The following is a 13,413-nucleotide window of genomic DNA, read 5'->3' as shown; positions in this document are numbered from 1 at the left end:
CAGGCTTCTCAGTGCGGTGGCTTCTCGTTGGGGAGCATGGTCTCTAGGCATGTGGGCTTCAGCTCAGCAGCTGTGGCTCGCAGGCTCTAGAGCACAGGCTCAGTCGTTGCGGTGTATGGGCTTAGTTGCTCCACGGCATGTGGGATCTTCCCGGACGAGGGATCGAACCTGTGTTCCCTGCATTGGCAGGCGGATTCTTAACCACTGCACCACCAAGGAAGTCCCTGGGAGGTGAACTCTTAACCACTTTGCCACCAAGGAAATACAGTGGTACATGTATCTTTTTGAATTACGGTTTAAAAATAGTTTCCTTCTTACATTATCTCTGTTTCCTCTGAGGGTTTTTTTTTTGTTTGTTTGTTTTTTAATGTTCACTTGCTCTGGTCTCTCTTTCATGTGGGATACTTTCTGCAGATTCCTGGTGATTCTGGGCTATCCAGTCCTATGTAATAGTGAGCATCAACATGATTGTCAGCTATGTGTGTGGACAGGGATTTGACTGGCGGGCCTCACTCTCAGGCCATTTCATTGGGAAACCATGAAAAGCCAATGGTTGAGGACTTCTCTAAGGGGCTAGTAAATTTTTTTCCAGTGAGTCTTTTATCCAGGGGACATATGCCTGAAAGTTCCGTTTTGGGAGTGGGGTAAGGGAAGGAGTCTGGCAGAAGGCCCTAGTATTATCATGTGGACTTACACTTAATCAGGCATTTGGCCTCTATTCTTGCTGGAATCCCTGTATTTGGGGATGCTCTAATAAATTTCTCTAGAGAAGAAACCTCCGCTCTCTGGTAGGGGCGTGGTTGCCTGACTGTGTGAGATTGGGAGGGGATCTAGAGTTGTAATGGATCTAGAGCTGTAATTTCTCTGTATATCTCTTTCAGCCAGTGCCATAGAGTTTAATCCCACGCTTCAAACTCACTTCTTGCAGAACCTGCTGCCTCCAAGTCCCCTGCCTCTCTAGGCTCTATGGGGAGAACCTGCTCAGTCCTCATCATCAGTTCCCTCTCCAGGTCCTTAGTTTCCTCTACTCTACTAATTGTTACCATTCTTCCAGCCACTTTCAATCGTCCAAAAATTTCTCAACTCAATCTTGTCCACTGATGTCCTCAATTCCATCCTCAGTATTCTCATGGGTCTGTACTGTAAAAAGAATTTTGTGGGATCTGTGAAGGAAGAGGAGATAAAGATACATGATCAGGTTGTTATCTCTAACTGGAAGTTTACACCTACTTAAAAAAAATGTTTCCAGATTATATAAATAGTACATACTTTATAGAAAATTTGAAAGTACTTTTAAAGTATACTGTTATGATCCTACCATCCAAAAATAATCAACATTAACATTGTGGTGTATAGTACTTTAAAAAAATTAACCTTTTATTTTAGAATAGTTTTAGATTTACAGAGAAATTCCATTGATGGTACAGAGTTCTCATATACCCCACATCCAATTCCTTCTATTATTAATACCTTACAGTAGTATGGTATATTCGTCTTGGTTAATGAACCAATATTGGTACACCATTATTAGCTAAGTCCTATCTTTATTCAGTTTTCCTTAGTTTTTCTCCAGTTTCCTTTTCCTGTTGTAGGATCACATCCAGGATACTACATTACCTAGTTTTCATTGCCTCTTTAGGCTCCTCTTGACTGCAACAGTTTCTCAGAATTTTGTTTTTGATGACTTTAACAGTTTGGGGGAGTACGGGTCAGATATTTTGTAGAATGTCCTTCAATTGGGATTTCTCTAATGGTTTTCTCATGCTCTGACTTGGGTATAGATATTGCGGGGAGGAAGAACACAGAGGTGAAGCAGTAGCCTCATCACATCATATCAAGAGTACATATATCGGGCTTCCTAGGTGGCACAGTGGTTAAGAATCTGCCTGCCGATGCAGGGGACACGGGTTCAATCCCTGCTCCAGGAAGATCCCACATGCTGCTGAGCAACTAAGCCCGTGCGCCACAACTATTGAGCCTGCACTTTAGAGCTTGTGAGCCACAACTATTGAGCCCATGTGCTACAACTACTGAAGCCCACGTGCCTAGAGCCTGTGCTCTGCAACAAGAGAAGCCACGGCAATGAGGAGCCCGTGCACCACAACGAAGAGTAGCCCCACTCACTGCAACTAAAGAAAGCCCGTGCACAGCAAAAAAAGACCCAACACAGCCAATAAAATAAAGTAATTAATTAAAAAAAAAGAGTACATGTATCAACATGACTTGTTACTGTTGATGCTGACCTGATGACCTGGCTAAGGTAGTATCTGGCAGGTTTCTTCACTATAAAATTTTTCCCCCCTTTTCTACTGTTCTCTTTGGAAGGAAGTCACTATGGGCAATCTACAACTTAAGGACTGAGGAGTTATGCCCCGCCTCCTTGAAGGCAGAGTATCTACACAAGTTATTTGGAATTCTTCTGTATGGGAGGTTTATCTATTCTCCTTCATTTGTCTAGTTATTCAATTATTTATTCATATTAATATGTAGTCATGAATACTCATTTTATACTTTGGGTTATAATACAGTAATACTTTATTTTCTTATTCAAATTGTTACAGCTTTAGCCATTAGGAGCTCTTTCAATTGGCTCCTGTGTTCCTTTGTGTTCTCTACCTGCCCCGTCCTCCACCCCCATCACTGTGGAGATTTGAGCACTTTCTAACTTTCTGGCATTATAACATGCTCCTGGATCATCCTGTATATTTCCTGCCCCAGTTCCAGAATCAACCGTTTCTCCAAGGTGACCTAGTCCTTTTATTGGAGAAAAGTATTAGAAACCAAGATCTGGATGCTAGGTGTGCTCGTTGCTACTGGGATGTCATTGCTTCTAGATCCTCTCAGCTGACATAGTGAGGAAATAGATGTGTGTATACTAACCCATTATGTATGTATATCTATAAATACTTACGTATGTAACCATCTGTATCTATATTAAGTTAAACATGATTTGCCACTTATGTCTTCAACTCTAATTCATTACCACATGGCTTGTTCTAGCCTTCTCTTGTTTGTCTGTAAACACCCACTTCAACAACAAGAAACCTGGCTCCCACCATCTGCCATTCATTCACTTAATTATTCAATTCCAGTGTACATATGTTGTCAACCACCCACTTTTTAAAGCAGGAATTTAATTATTCCCAGACTACTTATTTCACATGTCCAAGATTCCATAAAGGGCTTTATGTCACTCTGTCCTTACAATCCCTGATCTGTTGCCAACCTTCAGATTGGCAAACTAAAATGCCAGTTTTCACATTGGTGTCTTCTCCAGGCTTTGGGTTGATTGTTTTTTTCTGGTCTCTCTCCAGCTGAAATATCCTTCTATAGGTCTACCGACAGGAAGGCATCATCCCGGACACTCCCTGAGTAGCAAATTCTTATTTTACCAAATCTATGCCTAAATGGTTGACCAGGCAGTGTGAAAGGGAGGGCTTGTCTCTGCCGGGAGAGAGGAGTGCATTCTGTACATTCTTCCTCACTGTAGACAAAGTTCTCAGAAGCCACTTTGGCTGCAATGAGAGATAGAAGTATCCCTTAAATGGTGTGTTCCCATATCACCATGCACCACACTGCCTGAGGAAACACTGCTATAAATAGCACTTGGTCTTCTCACCAGTCCACCACAGCTGGGTTAACCCAGACATGATGGAGACATGGTGGGAAGAGGAAAAAACAGAAAAACAGATAAAGCAAGAAGGATGATGGGGAAAGGGTGATGATGATATTAATAATATATATAATTAATGATTTTAATAATTACATTTGCAAAAAACTTGCACATGCATGGTCTCATTTGTTTCATTAAGGATAATGACAAAAAAGTATATATTTAGTTCATTTAACTATCTTACAGGTTAAATTGGCTTTTGTGGGTTCTAGACTTAGGGATAGGTACATGATCCAAACTGGGCCAGTGAGAGTTGGCCCTGGGACTATTGCTAGGACTGTTGGAAAAGAAGCATATTCTCTTTTCACTGGGATTATACAGCAGGTGTGAATGGATGGCCAATATATCTGGTTACTTGTTTGATTATTTATTTGTTTGTATGCATAGAAGAAGATCTGAACACAGTATCCCAAAATGTTATCAGTTAATTTTTGGTGATAGGATAGTTCGTTGTATTTATGGTTTTTACAAATGTATATATTATTTATATTTTCTATAAAGTAGTATGTTACATTTGTAATAACAGATTTTTTCTGTTATAAATTATTGTTTTTAATTATTTTATAATATACTTATGCTATAAAATATAAGTGCATAGTAATATGTTTGTAATATATGGTTATCTAAATAATAGATTAGTGTAATTTTTATACTAATATAAGAGAAAAGCCCTTTACCCTCAATGTCCATTTACTCTTTCCCTTGGTTACTGACTCAAACCTAGTTCCCTATGCCTGGTAGGACATGCATCCTTAATCCCAGGATGATCTAGTTTCCTAGAACAACTTTTTCAAAATAAAGTTTTTTACCTTTCAAAGTAAAGTGTTGGACTTCCTAGGTGGCGCAGTGGTAAAGAATCCGCCTGCCAATGCCGGGGACACGGGTTCAAGCCCTGCCCTGGGAAGATTCCACATGCCACGGAGCAACGAAGCCCGTGAGCCACAACTATTGAGCCTGTGCTCTAGAGCCCGTGTGCCACAACTACTGAGCCCATGTGCCACAACTACTGAAGCCCACGCACCTAGGGCCCGTGCTCCACAACAAGAGAAGCCACTACAATGAGGAGGCTGCGCACCACAATGAAGAGTAGCCCCCACTCGCAGCAACTAGAGAAAGCCCATGTGCAGCAATGAAGACCCAACGCAGCCAATAAATAAATAAAAATAAATTAAAAAAAAAAAAGTAAAGTGTTTACGAAAAAGATATTTTTCAAAATACAATAAAATATTTAGAAACTGAGAGGTTCTGTCAGTTCTGTCCACATCCCATTAGACGCTAGGCCTCATCAAAGAACAGAGCAGGAAGGTGGGTGAGGCTCTGCTCTCACAGAGGTGCTCCTGCTCCAGGCTGGCTGTGGCAGGGGGACCAGGGCTGGAAGTGCCAGTTTCACTTGATTTTGTAGTCATTTTAGAAGGAGCTCGGTAGTTTTCTTCCATAGCCCCGCCAGAGAGAGGAATAGATCCCAATTAGCCATTAAAAAGAATGAAATAATGCCATTCACAGCAACATGGATGAGACCAGAGATTGTCATACTGAGTGAAGTAAGTCAGACAGAGAAAGAGAAATATCATATGATATCGCTTATATGTGGAATCTAAAAAAAAAAAAGAAACAAATGAACTTATTTACAAAACAGAAACAGACTCACAGACTTCGAGAACTAACTATGGTTACCAGGGGGGTAGGGTGCGGGAGAGGGGTAGTTAGGGAGTTTGGGATTGACATGTACACACTCATATTTAAAATGGATAACCAGCGAGGACCTACTGTATAGCACAGGGAACTCTGCTCAATATTCTGTAACAACCTAATTGGGAAAAGAATTTGAAAAACAACAACAACAAAACCCAATGAAAGAGAAACAGCGCCAGTGACAGCCTCAGTCTTCCTGGGATTCCCTCCTCCAGTGTTTGTGAGAACTCCTGGGAATTCTACAGACTGGGCTGCCCTCCCTGCCAGCCACCCACTCCATCCCGCTCTCTCCCACTGTGGACACAGGCCCCATCATCAGCTCCGCAAAGCACAGCTAAGGCCAGGCTGCAGCATCAATAAAACTCCCCATAAACCCTGCAGAGATGCCACTCATTCCAAAAGAGAAGTACCTTTTAGAATTATGACACGGAGCCTGTGGTTTCATGTTGTTCTGAATTGCATTGTCTCTTTTCCAGAATAGGTTTAAGTTTTATCCCTGCTTAACCCAAAGGCCTATTAAAATATTTTCCTGAAAACAAAAGGGATTATTCCCACAAGAGCAATTTGCTTCCACCTCGACAGGAGATAGAGGAACTGGGATTAAAAACTCAAACCCACGCAGTTTAGAATAGCAGTTCGTCCGCTTTTCTCACCATTGCAGTTTGCAAAAATAGTTGAGACCACTTTCTACACATTTCAGTATCTACCTATTTGGAAACAAAAGCCTGAGTCTGACAGAGGGTCAGGGGCTTGGGCTGGGGGTGGGGAGGTGGGGTGTGTGCTATGGTAGAGACTCGGCAGGAAGGAGGGAGGTCAGTGGACACAGAAAGCACCAGTTTCCCGGGGGCTGGGACTTTACATCTTGGAGTCAGATATAGGGAGAAAGGGACAGATAGGCAGTTTGACCGCTGAGTGTTTGTTATTCCATTTTCAAAGGAGGCACCTAGACAGCCTCTCAGGCCCCTTCCAGCTCCCGAACTCTCCATACCTCAGCCAGGTCAGTGTGGCAAGGGGCCCCCTCCCCAAGGGGCTCCACAGACCTTTTCCCTGATTGCATCAGCGCCCATTCTTCCATCTCCAAGAGCGCCTACACCTCCCTCCTCCCCTCCCAAAACGTCTTAGCTTGCGATAACACCCTTTTGTTCTCTTGCTGACTCTACACCCACGGGGAGAGAGAATGAGGAAACCTCCAGGAAAGTGCAGCCTGTCTGATGAAGGTAAGAGGTAGAAGTCTGCTCCTTTGCTCCTCATGCCTTCCAGGTTCCCAAGGGGCCCTGCCCAGTTCAGGAGGTGTTTCTGGGCTCGGCTTCCTGGCAGATGAGGCAAACAGGCACTGGGGGAGCTTAGAGTAGTGAAGGCCCTTGGCTCATAAATCTTCAGCTTGGGGATTCATTAAGGATTTTTTCCAAGGACTCCTCCAGGGAGGAGGTGGGTGTCTTCTAATGGCTTCTCATCAGACTCACGATCAGGTCCAAACTTCTCAGCCTGGCATCCAGGATTCTGCAGAATCTTGCCTCGGCTTTCCTTGCCAACCCCCTCTTCTGCTATTCTTCCCAGACCCACTGAGCTCTGGCTACGTAGAACTACACTATTTCCCTGGACATGTTATTATGCACGTTCTGTTTCTTCTGTCTGGAGTGCCCACTGCCATTTATCTTCTTAAAGAACTCCTATTCATCCTTCAAGACCCTATTCAAAAGTCAGCTGCCCCTTCAAAGCCTTACTTGACTCCTTGGACAGGGTTGGTTGCTCTGTGCTCCCAGGCACAGGGTTCCTTCTCTGGCTCATCACCCAGTAGGGTAATTAGTAGGATTTGCATGTTTATTTTCCTCCTAGTTGCTCCTCTAGGGCAGGGACTGTGTCATTTACTTTTGTAAACAGGTGCTAGGCTAACAATTCCTCAGGCAGTATTTGTGTAAGAATGAACACCATTTCTGCTGTATTTGTGGTATTTCTGAGTAGCATTAAGAGAATGCTTCTGTTACCATGGACATTTCCTGGCCTACAGCGCTCTCTTTCCAGACAAGGGTCATATATCTGTGAGTCTGCGTGTTCATGCAGCATCAGTACGGCACTCCTCAGGTACTTTTATATCTGATTTATTTATTTTACACATTTACCTGATGGGTGGTTATTACAGTTACCATCATAAGATGAAGAGACTGAGATGCCAAGAGATTAGGCAACATCACATTCAGTGTTACGGTACATGTGTGGCAAAGCTGGAACTTGAACCTAGCTATTCTTGCTGCAAGAGCCACAGATCTCTGCCTACGTCAGAGATTCTCAGTAATGGGTCTTTGAATCAGCAGATCAGCATCACCTGGGAACTTGTTAGACATGCAAATTATTGGGCCCCACCCCAGACCTACTGAATCAGAAACTTCTAGGGTGGGCCCAGCAATGCATGTTTTAACCAACCACCTGCAGGTGATTCTGTTGCACACCCAAGTCCAAGAACCCAGGCCTACATCATTGTGGCTACTCCAGTGGCTGCCCAGAGCCAGAGGAGGGCGCTCCAAGGCAAACCTTTACCCCGGAACAGTCATGGCAGCTGGGATGGAAACCTAGTCCTGGTTAGAAGGGAAGAAAACGCGTGGACCGGGAGTTTGGAGCTAGAGTTCTAGTCCCACTGGTTCTGCAATTTTTGACGGTGATCTTGAGCACCTCTCTGGGCCTCATTTTTCTCATCTGTAAAATGAGGATGTTGACTGAGTGATCTCATCTCTAATTTCCCTTTATGCTTTGTTATTCAGCTCTCCTTTGGGATATGTTGTCCATGCCAGGAATGGAATGAAGATGGAGTATGAGTGCTCATTTTTCATGAATCTTTCCCATACTTGGAAATTGATCATTTCCAAATTCCAAATCCTTGGACCAGCTATCCTCTACCGTCTTCTTCCTTAGGGGCAGAAAGTGGGAGCAAACATTTGAACTGACTCGTGAAATTTTATTAGGCAAAAAAATAGAAAATCATTTAATGGTGTTGGATTGGACCCCCTTCCGTTGCCTGAGGCTCCTCACCCGGGCCTTCTCCCTGATTCCTCTCCTGTCACCTGTTTCCCCACTATGACTATGCCAGGCCCTCTTGCCAGGACCATCTCCCTTTGCCTCCTGTGAGCTCATGTGTGTTCCCTGCTCCTTGCCATGGGGTTGCCCAATTCATGGCTCTTGCTTACTCACCATCCTTCTGAGGAAGAGGGAAGGGTGATGTGTCAGGGTAATTTCCTAGTTGCGCCAGGGGCTTGGTGGCTATAGCCCCATGGACACAATGAAGCCCTATCCTGCTGTTTCTATGTGGACCTGAGGGCTCTCCCAGGAGTGCACCTAGTAGTGCGTGGGGCTGTGGCCACGGGGTACCTGGTGGGGCCCAGCATTTAACTGGCAGCTGGATAACCTGTATACAGCAGGCTGGAAAGAAGGAAGATGCCTCTGCCCCTTTGAGATGATGCTGAAGATTCAAGACAAGTAATTGCATCGTAAAAGTAGAGCCCTGAATCAGAAAGGCAGGTTGAAGAATTTTAATCACTCAGGAACTGGGTGTCAGCAGGAGAATGTGGCTGAGCTCTCAAGTCCTGAGGGGCTGTGAGAACGTGGGCAGTTCTAGAAGTCAGTCAAAGGAGATACAGCCTTCAGCAAAACCACACATGCCAGGTAAACAGCCAGAGTGTCTGTCAAATCAGCATCATGATCAGGGAGAGACTTTTAGCATGAGGTTTCCAGAGTCCAGGAAAAATCTAAAAACTGCAGGGCATGATGTGTTGCTGGCAGCCCATGGGTTGAAAGCTAGAGAAGGTGGTTCTTAAACAGGGTTCCAGGAAAAGCAGTAGCTGATGTTGATTCTTCATCACTGATGCTCAGTGAGGCTGCTCTTCTCAGCTGCAGGTGACCCAGGGAGGCTGGACACCTCTTGGACTGAGCATCGGTGGAACTACAGGTGAGTAAGGAATATGTGTGTTAAAAAAAAAAAAAGGAATATGTGTGTATTCTAAACTCATCAAATTGTGTATGTAGATTTGCATGTAGCCATAGATTCTACTATACCCCCTCCTTTTTTTTTTTTTTTCCCAGCCAAGCTGTGCAGCATGCAGGATCTTAGTTTCCTGACCAGGGATTGAACCAGTGGCCTCTGCAATGGAAGAGCAGAGTCTTAACCACAGGACTGCCAGGGAAGTCCATCTAATGTACCCTTTAAATTAATATACATTGTCAGTAGTTACTGATCTCAACCCAGTGCCCTGGAGTCCCATCTTAGCATCTTCAGCTGATGGGTGCTCTCTTTGTCCATCCTGAGCCCCCACAGTGGGCCTGATAGTTGAGTTCAACCTGGAACCTGCCTCAATGGCCCTGGGACTTCCCAGGATCCAGGGGGCTTGAAGGCCTGGGGAAGAGCCTGGCATTGGTGAAGCTTTCTGGGACTCCTCCAGAATGGGACCCTCTCCTCCTCCCCAGTCTATTCCTGTCCCAGCTCAGCCTGAAATTGGCCTGGTCTCCTGCAAGACTTGGATTAAGGAATTCTTCTGCACATGTTCAGGATGGATTTCAACCTCACTCCTTAGAATCTCCTACGCATCCTACGCTACAGCTTATATGACTTCACAGACTGCAGAGCACTCATTTCCGGTATTGTCTTCCATTCAAAGATTGGCCAAGTCCAAACATTTTGTTCCTTTGTTCCTGAGGTTATGCAGCAGAGAGGAGATGTGAGCTATAGTCTGAACAAGTTGATGCAATCTAGCTGTGGGCTCTTTGGCAAGTCATTTTGCTTCTCTGGGCCTCCATTTTATCATCTGTAAAATGGGAATGCTGTTTCAGATGCCCTCTGAGGTCTCCCAGTCCTAACATTCTGAGATTCTGGAGCCTACTTTAGCCAAAACAGATGACTCGGGGGTCCTGTCCATCACCCCACAATGCCCAGGTGGAGGTAGAAAGGGGTGTGTGAAGTGTCAGGACAGCAGGGGGAACTCTAGGCCCAATGAGTGATTTCCCTCCATGGTCTTGGATTAGAGGAGTGTCTGTTGGGTGGGGCCTGGCTGGAAGGAGTGAGAAGGTCTCCCCCAGACTTTCCCCCTGCCTAAGTGATTGCCTCACAGGCTGTTACGTAGTTCTCCTTATCACTTCCCAGGGTGGGGCAGGGAAGGGCAGCTGGGGAGCAGCTGATGCAATAGGCAGGCACAAGCCTGTATTCTTCGAAGACAAAGCAAAAGTCAGCTGGGTTGGGCCAACCTGGGCCTCAGCTGCAAGGCCCTGCTCTTTGCAGAGCTTCAGCTTCCTCTTCTCTCCTTATGACTGAAACAGGTTCACCCTCTGGTCATTAGAGTCTGTAATTGATACTTTGTCCATTTACTCGTGGTGCTTTTTAACCTGTAGCTGAAGAGGATATCCTTGCCTGCTAGAAATGCGGACATGCATGAGTATATACACCACACACACACACACACACACCCCGCCCCCCCCCCCCCCACACACACACGAGAATGCCATTTCTATTCAAGGCCCCATCTATATCAAACATAAATGAGACTCTGAGCTATGTTCCATCTCCCAGGGATCCGGATGCCTGAACACAATAACTCTTTTAATCTTTTAAGTTAAAAATAAATAAATAAAAAGAGTCTGTGTGAGGGAAAAAAGAGAAAGTGTGTTAAGTCTTTGACAAAGGAAAATTGCTAAATATTGCACTCAAACTAGCTTGATAATGAGCAGCTATACCTCCATCATAAATTGCAAAGAGCTTTGTCTTACTAAACCCATACTTCAAGGCTCTACATTCCAAAAGGCTCAAAAAGGAAAGTCGAAGCACCGTTAGGCCCTACGTCACTCATCATCATCATAATTCACTTTGCACTTACTGTGTGCCAGGTCCTGTGCTAAGTGATTTACATGAATTTTCACATTTCATTCTCACGAAAACCCTATGAGATAGTCTATTATAATCCCATTTTACAGATGCAGAAACTGCAACTCAGAAGTTTAAGTAACTTGCCCAAGGTCACAGGGCTAGTAAGTGGTAGAGCCAAGGTGTTAACCTGGTTCTCCTGATTCTGGCGCATAGGCTCATAACCATCTGAAAAACCCATATGTACAAATAGAGAGTTTAAGTGGGATAGAAAACTTCAGGTTACCAAGGGATTCATCAGAATGTTCTCTAAACCCCCAAATTCCTCTATAGCTTCAGTCAATAAAATCCATAATTTTATTTTCTGGAGTTTATGTCCAAATTTTAAAGAACATATTTTTTGAATATAACATATAGACTTTTGCTCTTTGGGGTGGGTCACTCCTAGACCTTTCATCAAATCAGTTCATTCTGTTAATAGTTAACAACTGACTTGTCTTTTTAAAAAAATATTCATTTGGTTGCACTGAGTCAGTTGCAGGAGGCAGGCTCCTTAGTTGTGGCTCACAGCCTCCTTAGTTGGGCTCGCCAGCTCCTTAGTTGTGGCATGTGAACTCTTAGTTGAGGCATGCATGTGGGAGCTAGGGAGCACGGAGTCTTAACCACTGCACCACCAGGGAAGTCCCCTGACTTATTGTCTTATTGGTACTGAATATATTCAGAAAGGAGCTTTGGGCAAGGTAGCTATTTGGGCAAGGTAGCTATATTTTAAGTATGAGTTTTATAATTATACATTTGTATATATCTACACATAATCAAATTTAATCAAATGGACAGCCTGAAAGAGTGAAATTGTAGTGTTTTCATGGTGGTGCAGGAGTTGGGGGCTTTCTTCTTGAATCGGCCGTCAACTTGATTTATAGATGTTTTATCTCATTAACCTTAATGTCGTGGAGCTAATTAGTAACTTTGGAAACTGCAAAACACACTAGAAACAGTCCTGTAGCTCTTTAACTTCACGGTGCGCCAGATTAAACTGGACCCAATTATTCCAACCATAGGAGACATCTTTTGAAAGACATTGCCTCCTTCATTTGGAATGGTTTACTGAAATGAAAAGCAAGCTTGATGTGGATCCTGATTTTCCCTTTTGGCCACACACCATGTTACATCAAAACTATCTGAATCTTTCAAAAGCTCTTGCTTCACAGAGAGACAGACATGCAGATTCTGATGACTGCCCCTGTTTAGGTAGAGTCGTCCCAGGACCCCGTGGAGGGTCCTGAGGGTCTCACGCCCTGTGTTCTGCCTGCTGGTGAGCATCAGGGCAGCACACTGGGACCCAGCCCTGTTCAGGAGACTGCCGTCTTGAGGATGGAGAAGGTCTCTCAGGTACTAACAGTGCTATGGGCATCCTTTTCCTTCTCCTCTTCTTACTTCTGGGACCAAGACCCCGAGGCGCAGGCAGGTACAGCCTTTCTTCCCTTCTAGATTTCTATGGGAGGATTCTGAGCGGCTTGCCTCCCTGATCTAAGCCCATTTCTTATGGCTGAATTAGATGGTGGCTAGGGTGGAAGGATGAGAGACATCAAAGAGGCTGAATTAATCTACATAAGAAAAAGGGGGAAGCTACACTCTGGAGGGAGAATGGGCTGGGTAGGGGTGTTAAATGGGACTTCGGGTGAGAAAAATGGCCACTTTTTCAAGAAACATCTCAAAGATGTACGTGATTTTTAAGGCATTTGGAGTTCAACTTATGTTTCTTTTGAATAGGGGAACATATGAAGATGGAACTTCATAAGGGAGGAAGAAGGCTCAAGTTTTGTTTGTTTGTCTGTTTGTTTTTGGTGTGGGCGGCTTGTGGGATCTTATTTCCCTGACCAGGGATTGAACCTGTGCCCTTGGCAGTGAAAGCATGGAGTCCTAACCACTGGACTGCCAGAGAATTTCTTCCTTTTTCTTTTTTTCAAGGAGGCTCCGTTCTATTCAAGTTACATTTCAAATAATTTTCTGAGAAAGGAAGGTGATTTGGGTAGAAAAATTCAAGATGATGACTTGCACTGAGGTTTTCTGAATTTGCATGGTCCTGGAACAGAACTGTGAAGCGTAGGAGTAGCAGAAAGTGGCCTGTGATAAAATGTTATCAGGTGGGTATCCTTGGATTTGTGGGTGAAGCTGAGGTTCCCTTGGGGTTATTTCACATGTGCAA

Source organism: Hippopotamus amphibius, chromosome 7, assembly GCF_030028045.1.
Source record: "Hippopotamus amphibius kiboko isolate mHipAmp2 chromosome 7, mHipAmp2.hap2, whole genome shotgun sequence".
NCBI classification, from domain to species: domain Eukaryota; kingdom Metazoa; phylum Chordata; class Mammalia; order Artiodactyla; family Hippopotamidae; genus Hippopotamus; species Hippopotamus amphibius.
This window is presented reverse-complemented; position numbering follows the sequence as displayed.